This window comes from Anopheles ziemanni, chromosome 3 (assembly GCF_943734765.1).
Source record: "Anopheles ziemanni chromosome 3, idAnoZiCoDA_A2_x.2, whole genome shotgun sequence".
In the NCBI taxonomy this organism is placed as follows: domain Eukaryota; kingdom Metazoa; phylum Arthropoda; class Insecta; order Diptera; family Culicidae; genus Anopheles; species Anopheles ziemanni.
The window spans coordinates 87,588,788-87,596,197 of record NC_080706.1 but is presented as its reverse complement, the minus strand read 5'-3'; positions in this window follow the sequence as shown (position 1 = coordinate 87,596,197).

Sequence of the window (7,410 nt, the reverse complement as noted above, 5' to 3'; positions counted from 1 at the left end):
CCCTCCCCCGTTAGCTTCGGTGAATCTTCATCACCGTAAACTTCTCCGATTGGCACGTGCGGTGCCTGGTGAAAGTTCCTTATTATGTTATCGCCCTAATGAAGAAACGTACCCCGGTCTTAAACGGACGCTTTTCCTCCCGCAACATTGGCCGGAATTGCTAAACACGGTGCCCGGGCAGCGGACTCGACGAGCACGTACGTGCTGCTTAGCAGCCGTCTTAGTTGGGTTTTTATTTGGATAACTAACTCGTCGCGACTTCATGCGCTCCTAACCTAACTTTTGATCAATGCCATTCAGCCGTGAACAAGATTAATAGTCGACCGGTGTGAGGTGGAACGGGGCAGAACGTGAGGGTTAGAACGGCTGGGAAAAAAACATGGTTTTCGGCTTCCCAATATTGTTTCGTGCTTACGTTCTTCGATGTTTTTTTTGAAGATGGTTTGTTCAGATGATCCTTACAAAGAAAGGTTGAATCTTGACTTATCTCATGAATTTTAATTACTTGTGTATGTTTTCTACAGAAAAATATCCACCTTTATTCATACTTGAAAGGTAGCTTAACATATTATTTTGCTCGTTTTGCACGAAAAGATCATCTCTCCGATCTTATGTGCGTTCCTGTTCGTCCCAGTTTTTCCTGTTTCTACCCCATCATAATTCTTTTCCTCTGCCGCTTCTCTCCATCTGTTCTCCTAATTTCCTGTATTAGTTAAGGTTAAAAAGTCGCGTTGATTGTTAAGCCTTTAAGGTGGACAGTTTTATACTATGAATGAAAACAACAAAATAACAAATAAATAACAAAACAACAAAAGGATTTTTCTTCGAGGAATAGAAAAGTGTCGATATTCTATTTCGGTACCTGTCAAGTTTATGCTGGTTTTCACAAATCTTCCAAGAAACGATTAAAATGGTGTTCTTTTACAATTATATGATTCAAAAACCCATCAATTGATGCTAAAAAATCGGTTCTTTTCTTTTTCTAAATCCTGTGCGTGTTAGAAAAAGATAAAGCAAAATCGTCCGTAACAAGCATATAAATCAATGAGAACACAAAACATCCCCCTAGCTTCAAAGAAAAAAGTTGACAACCTATGGCAACATAAATGAAAAGTGAAAAACGTCAACGGGAAGCAAAACAAACATCCAAGCACTTGCAAACCAACGCAACTAGGAAACGCGCTCGGGGAATGCATGTTCTCGGTGCAAAGTACAAGCGATTTACACGATTGCCGCCACATGCTAGTCATTTTGATTTTTATGTGTCCGTATGGTATGTTTTTTTCTTCCTTCGCTGTTGCCATGTGGAATGTGCCTAGGATACCGGGTTGGGTTTGAAAAACTAGTCCCCACCGACAGTGGAAAAACTCCACTCAGTCGTTACGGTTCCGCGCTTTTCCAAGAGGGAAAGAAAATTAAGCAAAAATGGTCACACTGACAGACTGGCGAGGCTCGAATGAAAATGGAGGATGGAACGGTTAGCCACTTTGTTGTTGGTGGTGTACATGTGAGTGCGTAAGTGCGTCAACCGTAGTTGGGTGATGTCGGACGTTGTTAGTTGCCCTGACAGCACACCGCTGGGTTTTTGTTTTCCCGAGTTCCCGGACGACGTGTTTTTGTTTTTTGTCTCGCACAAATGATTAAATAGTGGTTTTCTCTTCTGTATTAGCCATGGAAACAATTCATTCGTATGGCACTTCTTGTTTGGTTGACAAGCAGTTTTGTCTGCTTCCATCTTCTTCCATTAAAACATGTCAGTTGAAATTTTTATTTATCATTTCTCACTTTTTCATCACCTTAACAAAAATGTTCTCCAATATATCTCTTATATAATATTTACTATAATTATTCTCCTCATCTGTTTTTCCTTTTTCTCGTGTTCACTCTCTTTTGTATGGATAAAATCCCTCGATTTTATTCCTATTGGTAATTTTGTCGTTTCTCAACCGTAACAAAACGAAACACGGATAGCCTTCTTCATTCATCACGTGCGAATCGATGCGGAAAATCCACCCCACAATGACCGACTTTCTCTTCTGCCGACCTCCAACAAAACTGACCGGAAGAACCTTTTCTTTCGCCCCTCTCCCCTCTCTTATTCGTCTTATCGTGGACCGAGGAATGATCAATTCAGTCTCACATTCCACCAGTCGTTTCTTTTCCGATGGTGGCCCGCTTCGACGCCATCGTTATCCATCATATTCCGTTCGTGTGGATGCCAACTGAATGAGCTAGCTACGAGTCCTCAGGAAGGAGCCAGGCAATACGAAAGCTAAGGTTTATTTCATCACCATCCATCGGGAGGGGGGGTGGACGGGTGGGTTTCAAAAATGTGACCGAAAAGTATGTCACCGCGATTCCGGCCACGTCCCGGTGTCCGGTTATGACGGGTTTTCCGGTTCGGTTCGTTCACTCTCTACCCTGGTTCACGCTTTCAAGCTTTCTTTCGTGTTTTATTTTCCTTGTTGACTGGAGATGCTCGCCCGCTTTTTTTTTCTGGTTTTGGTTTGTCGAAAATGCCACATTCGGTCGAATCGGGGCCAGCGCTGCGATTGTCAGTTGGCAAGGCATTGCTGGCTTTTCCGGAGGAGCACGGCCCTGAGCGTACTTTTTCGGCAGCGCTTTTCTTCGCGATAATTGGAAAAGTGAGCAGAATGAAATCTCATTATCACTCTTCGCCTCTTCGGGCGCCGATTTTGTCGATGAAGTTACTGTATGTGAACGGACGGAAGATAAGAAAGTAGTTTCCAGAAGATCAGATTTATTTCTCGCTTTATTTTTCTCCAAATAGCGATTGCGGTTACTTTGGTGATTACGCCTGATGGCTTATCGGTTGAACTGACCTAGTGCATCTCGCTCGTTTGGTTTTTAAAAGCAGGTTGCTTCCGTATATAGAAAATATTTTATCACTACTTTCGTCTTTCAAAAACAGTGCGTTTTTGAGAAAAGTGTGAAAACAAGTGTAAAAAGAGACTAATTATAATAAACCTTTGTCAAAAATGGCTCCATCAATAAATTAAATCGTTGGAAAAGGACTGTCTATCGATGAGGTTCTCGCTTATTTGATTACATCTCTTTTCAAACAAATGAAATGGAAACGCCAAGTCATTTATTTGGTTTTGAGATTTTTAAATTCGTTATTTTATTTTTTTATTTCGTTAAATTATTGTAAACAAATATTCCTTATATTTGACAATATAGAAATTATTTGATTGTTTTTATTGCATTCCACTTTAAATGGAGGCGCCCAGTCTTTCAAGGCGGAACTTTTCTTCCCACCGATTCTACAGGAACACAAGAAGCTTTCTTTCCACGAGAGAAAACTAAATGAAACGCATATCTAATTCTAAACGCTCTTCCAAGCTGAGAATATCTCCTTTTCCATTATTTGGTGTCAAGTCACGTACAGTCAGAAACGTTTACGAACCTCGATTCTTCGGCGTCCAACCCCGAAGCTAGAAAAATGCACCGGCCACGACTCGGCTCGCTTCGGCCATCACGGCTGTCTTTGCTTTTATGGACAATAAAGAAAACGTTTGTCAGGATACTGTATGGCAACCGGGGTTCGCTGTTCGGGGTCGCAAAAGAGGCACTTCTCTTTCGTTGTCTAGAAATCCGAGGAATCTTTTGCTCAAAGGATCATAAAATAAAACAAAAATATATATTTTGGCAATATCTAGAGGTCAACTAGCGCCACCGGCATCAGAACAGAAGAGGATGGGTTTTATTGACCTGAAATTCAGCTAGTATATTTCAGCCGGTGGCCGAAGCAAACGAGAAAAGGTGGTATTTTTTAAACAAAAGAACCTTTTCCTGGTAATTCACCTTTTTTCAATTTTCTGCACTTGCTCAATCTAAAACCAAACACTATATATATTTTGAACCGTTTTAGGTTGAAACGCATTAAAAAGAATAATGTGTTTGGATTAGAAACAATAGAACCCCAAACTTTGACATGCATGAATCACCTTTATTACGAAATTGCAAAATAAATCCTCTTATAATCTGTTTATTTTTGCAAGAAAAACAACAGCACAGAAATCCTCTCGTCTCATGAAAAAGATTAATGATGTGTGGACAAGTGTTGAGGTAGTGTTACTTGATGGACTCGATGGAATAAATCCTAAACAACCAATATAGGATGGTGGAATGCACTTAACAAAATTTCATTCGATATTGTTTCTTCATCCTTTGTTTAGCAGGCATTTTCATGTGTTGTATTTTTCGCCACGAATCGTACTGAGTTCATGTTTTTTTTTACAAAAACTCTTACTCGATGCTTTTGTAATGGCTTTTTGCTTTCAGCAAATTGTACGTCTTTTTCCATCCAAACAAAATGAAAAGTATGCTCGCAGGATATGTTAGACCCATGTATAACATAAAGGACATGCATGGCCCCAAAGGAAGACTAGATGCATTCACTCACACACACATACGCGCTCAAACAAAGACAAACACATGTGTATGTATATTTATGAGAGCGATTTTTCTCCGAAAGTGTGTCGAATAAATCAAATCAGCCGGAAAATGCGTGATTTCGCATGCGGAAGCACGTTCTCGATAGCTGAGCTGGAAGCGAAGGACAACCCAGTGAATGTTATCCTTTCTCTTGGAGCACGAAAAGCTAGGTCCAATGTTTGATTTGATGAATTTTAGTCCCGGCTATGTATCTATGCCGAGAAAGTCTGCTTGTTTTCTGGATCAGAAAAATGGAACATGGATTAACGGACAAAGATAGGAGAATGTTAAGAAGTATTCTCTTTTTGTTAGAGTTTTGTCTCCAAGAAACTTCTCTTATTTTATCGTATATATGATATTTAAGGCATCATTATATTTGAAAAACCTCATGCAAACTAATTATTGAAGGTTCAATTTAAATCAAATCAATCAAATCAATTTATAATCTCTCACACTAACCATTACCTTGAACCGAAAAGAGAAAATAGTAGTTAAAGTTCGATCATGAACCTTCCTCACCTTCCGGTAAACGGTTGCTTGTTAAAACTCGACTTTCATCTATCCCGAAGCCATCCCAACCCGCCCGGAAAAGGTCAATCACGGGACTTAGCTGTGCTGTTTTATGGAGCATGTTTATTTTGCCCGTGCAGCTCCGGAACGAACGAGCCTCAACGACCCATCGTCAACGACTTTGGTGCTTCAATTTAGCTTCAGGGTTTGTAAAAAAAACGCTCCTCAGCTCAGGCGACAAGTTGGCACCGATTATGCCGTTGCAGTCTGTGACAAGTGAACAAGCGTTAACCAAAGGCAAGGGCTGATAACTTTCGGGCATAAAAATTCCTCGTCACAGGTTTTTTTTCCACAACCTCACCCGCTTTTCCGGTACAAAACCGAAGCCAAGCAAACTTGGGGTCTCCATTAGGGTGAGGACGGTCCGGGCGGAGTGGTTCATGCTGGAAAAGCTATTAGAAGTGCCGAAGCTTTCCAGCGAGCACACCGGGCGCGGCGAACACTCACACAAAGAAACTTTCCCGGCAGGCCTTCTCGGTGAAAGATCGTACGAGTATTAAGGGATTAGGGGATGCTCGAAAAAACGAAACTCAGCTTCTAACCCTCTAACCCACGTTCGAGGCGCCAGTTTGAGCCGTCGGACGGTTAAACTCTGTGCACGGACCAACTCAAATTTGCGAGGGACCCAAGCTCATCCACGCTCGAGCAATCGAAACAATGGTTAGGGGGGGAAGGGGAAAAAAATCCGGCACCATCGTAAAAATCTCTGACGCTAGAAGTAGAAGATTTTTCTCTAATACCAGAGTACGGTCGAGAGAAAAAAAAACCGGTGGTAGTAGCTTCCAGTACACTTGCTTTCTTTTTTTTCTCTTGCTGTCTAGTTTTTCTCTCGCTTTAATTTTTGTCTACCATCGTGCCTTCACCAGCCAACATCCCATCAGCATAGGGGTTAAAAGGAGCACACCAAGCGCTTTTCCAAACTTTCGGTTCGAGCTTCCGGAGAGCGGGGGTCGTAAAAAGAACCCTCGCACCCCTTTGGCTACGAATCGGCACAAATGATTCCCACGAAAGTTTTCCACTGTTGGGGGTGAGAGTGGGTGTGTGAGGTCCCAAACCGGAACAAAAAGGAAAAAAAGACTAGAACGTGGTGGAAATCCCAAACGAGCCTCCCGCAAACGAAACGTTCTCCATTCCACATCAAACAGAACAACACACGCACACAAGAGGGGGAAAAAAAGGGCAAACCAAAGACAAAACATGACTAGCCTTGGCAAATAAAATTGATAACAAACGAAAAAAAAGGAAGAAAAAACAAACAACAACACCGAGCGAAAGCTCAACGGCCGGAACGAACGAGAAAAAATGCTGCTGCTGAACGCCTCATAAAATTAGATCATCAAATCTATAAAAATAATCAACGACAGCATAAGGATGTTACCGGACAGCGGATGTGGCCCGTGCCAAAGGGAAGGGAAAAAACCCTCTGGCCGGAAAATAGAAGCCCGTATGCATCCGGAGGGTGGGGCCCGCTATCGTAAACATAAAAATGGAACCCTCAGCTCATAGCCCCAAAACGCTTTTCCATGCCGATGATTCTGCTGGAAAGAGGTGAAGGAAAAAACGGTGAAAATAAAAGAGGAGGCTCAACCGAACATCAAAAACCATCACAAAAGTCAACTGAGTCATCGTTTTTACTCGGTGAATTCTTTCCATTTCCTTTGCCAATCATTCCGTCAGTGCTTCCGCCCATGGTCCATTTCGACCCGGTCCGCGGAAGCTCAAGTGGGAAGCTTGTTCGGAAAAGCGCGCTAACAACACCATCGTGGCCACGTTGCGGTGTCGCGTTTCATTATTGCGTACACTTACTCCGAATGGACTGCTTATTGTTCGTTCCTTCCCAAGCCGGCATTGGGCTGGTTTGTGACGACTCGTGCGCATTGTTCGCTTGTGCCGTTATGCGTTTACCTTTTTTTCCCGAGCGCACCTTCCTCTTCCAGCGCCCGAGTTTCATCCTCCAGTACGTTGGAACCACCACCCAAGACACAATACCGAGCGCAAGCCAGCAAGCAGCCAATGAACATTTTATGGATCATATTTTCCCGGGGCAAGACATTTTCTTGAACGGAAAAATGGCGCGAGAGGCCAACAAAAAAAAAATAAAATAACGACGGAAAACGCATCCCGGAACACTTGTACGCGGAAAACTGCAAAACACGATCCGTTCGCTGCAGACGGAAGTACCGATAAACTTTCCCAAACAAGCTGCCGCGGCAGATCGGGAAAGGAAAATGTGTTTTGTATTTTTTTTCTTCTGTTATCTTTTATTACTACCACTTTTGTGATACCATTTTTTTTTTATTCTCCGACGGCAGAACTGCACACATTCTTCCGAGTGGCGTATCATTTTTATACCTTCATTTCAAAAGTTCATAAAATCGTCAA